This window comes from Globicephala melas, chromosome 7, assembly GCF_963455315.2.
Source record: "Globicephala melas chromosome 7, mGloMel1.2, whole genome shotgun sequence".
In the NCBI taxonomy this organism is placed as follows: Eukaryota; Metazoa; Chordata; class Mammalia; order Artiodactyla; family Delphinidae; genus Globicephala; species Globicephala melas.
The window spans coordinates 69810137-69813234 of NC_083320.1; positions in this window are offsets into that span (position 1 = coordinate 69810137).

Sequence of the window (3098 nt, forward strand, 5' to 3'; positions counted from 1 at the left end):
ACTAATTATTGCTGTAAAGCTTAATAGTATACATTTACTATGAAACTGTGGTAATGGGGTCAGCTTTTGTTTTCCAGGGTTGAGTAGAATAGAATTTGAGAAGTGTGGAGGTTTATAGGAATAAAAATCTTTAGAAACACAATCTCAAATAAAATGAGGGAAAGAAACAGAAATACATTTTTAAGTAAGCACTGCAGTACTGTCTGAATAACAACCTGAGCCCACCTCAGCTTCCGTAAGGCCATTACCACAGACTAATAGCACACATTATTAGATACTAACTTTAACAGCCCAGCCCCATCGAACATATGCGCTATCTGCATGGGAGGTCTGAGGGCTAAAGCTAGAGCATGCAGCAAAAAATGTGCGAAAAGCAGTGCACTTCTGAAATATTTTACTGAATACTAACATTCACTAAAAACTTTCTTTGTGTGGCATACAACTCATAACCTTTAGCCATCTTTCCTCTTCCTCACTCTATAGTATCTATTTTAAACAACTGAGATAATGAAATAATTCTCAGATTACTCACTAAAAATAAGCCTAAATACAATTCTTTAGTAAGATGTATTCTAAGTACTTATGAGATAGTGAGGCTTCCCACAAGAACATGGAAATTAGAGAAATAAGATTGTCCTGTGGGTGTAAAACTCTGAATGCCTAATAGGCAAGAGGAGAGATGCAAAGTTACCTTAAAAAGCAAATGGAAGCCAGGCCTAAAAGACTTGGCTGCTATGTGAGCAATTATATTACCGTGCTTTATTAAATATGTCAGTCAAAAGGGGAATTGGCCAATCAAGTACACAGATAAGGAAGTCTCAGAAAGCTACACTTTGGCAATGCTCTTGCAAGCACTTGTACATGGGAGAATCTGTTTGGGCCAAACAAAACTCACTGAAAAGACCAATAAAATATGTCAAACTCCCTTTGTTCTAATTAGTGCTCAGAAAAGAACATTATGACTTTAATTCCCATGTAGGTATGTAGATTTGAGTATTCATTCTAGTTCTAATGGCAGTTATATATCTTATTATAAATCAATAATTTGATATTTGGGTGAAGATTTGGCTTCCCAAGTAACTTGACTACAAGCATCTTGAGCTAATCAGCCTGACTAGGGTTTTTTAGTACATGTTCCAGTAAAGTTCTCAGGACAAATTAACAAATATACTCTATGAGTTTGGTTACTATGAGTCATGGATGACATATGGATTGAATTTAATGACAAAATTAAGGTTCTATGTCTGCTGAGCTGAGGGCTTGATCCCAAGGTAATGAATGACAATTTGTGAAGGCTTTGATTAATAGTTTGCCATCGTTCCCACATGGCAGAGATCAACTACACTACCATCCATATGAATGATCTACTGGAACATCTACAAGGTATTTCATAACTGTTCAGTGATTTTCATGTCTAAACCATAGAAAAAGATGGCCTTTAGAAATTCAGACTTGGACACATTAAGATACACATGAGATTTCTTTACAGACAATAAATTTATTTTTAAACATAGATTTAAAAGCTATTTTCTAAAATATAGTTCATAAGTGCCCACGTGTATGCTCGGAGTTTTGAAGCATAGATGAGATATTTCAAATATGCATATTTGAAATATGCATATATGCCACTATTTCTCCATCCTTGCCCTTGGCAGACATCACAACACTCTTTCCACAGAACCCAAATGTAACTTCAGAACCATTCTTAACATAATCTTCTAAGCAAGTCAATTAAAATTGACATGAAATGAGACTTATTTGCCATCTCTGGTATAGACTTCAGGTTGTTTGGGATTGATATTTCATATTCTTTTCATATATTGAAAGTGTCATATTGAGTCAAACATGTATTTGGTATATAGTGTATTGTGATAAAATTTCAGAGTAAAATATGCTTTTTTCAGAAAAATTAATGAAGAGTAAAAACATGTTATGCTACTCACATTTGAGTTTAAACATTTAAAAGAGAAAATTATATTTGATCTTAAATTATCTTACTATTCCCAATAGTAAGACTCATCTCATTTTTGTTCAACCTTCCTAAGATTTGTCCCATAGTTCTGCATCCTATTCAACCTTCTATAGACTAAAGAAGTTCACACCAATGATACAGTGTGGCTACTTTAGAGATTAAAGCCACTTAGCCAGCTGGCATAATGCTTGGAACAAAACAGAAGAGAGAGATTAAAGTTTAGCCAAGAACCATAAGAGATAGTAATCATACTTTATTAATTGTATCTTAACTGCCCATAGAAAACATACATTATCTTACGGTATGGTAGGAACAGTGATATTTTAACAGCGGTATTAAAACATAGGAAATTTTTTCATACTGAAAAGGACTATTTATTTGTCCACTTCTACTAAAAAAAAAAATAGGAATTGGGTTTAAGGTGCCTGATGAAGTACTAAAACTGAATACAAGGGAATTTTCCTCATTTACAAAGTTGCAAATCAGAAGGGAAAGCAGGGCACTCAAGTAAGTGCGCCAAAAGAAAGCATATTTTGATTGGGATGGACATGAAGATGGATGAGAAAGACCTGGTGCAAAGAGGCTGTCCAGGTCTGGTGGGGCACAGAAGGAGCCTTGAAGAAGGTGAAAAACTTCTCTGCTACTATATAAACTGTATTGGAAATTTTATCCAACTCAATCAAATAAAAAATAAAGAAACAAGAATTAGAAAGAAAGAAGAAAATTATTTTCAGATAACATGGTGATATAACTGGAAAACTCAAGAAAATCAATGGGAAAACTACAAGTTAATTCTGTAAGATACCAGGGTAGAAAATTAACCCATAAATCAAGAGCTTTCATATACAAATTAAAACCAATTAGAAGATAATAGAAAACCCCTACACTGAAAAACAAATGTGCAAACCTACATGTAGAAGGCTATGAAACTCTCATTAAATATATAAAAATAAATGTGAGCAACAGAAAGATATATCATGTTCTTGGGATTATCAATTCTCCTAAAGTTTAATTTAACACAATCTCAAAAAAAAACCCACGAAATTCTTGGATCTAGATATGTTGATTCTAAAGTTTACACGTAGAGAAAAGTAATACGGGTGGGAATAGCTAGCCTCATCAGATC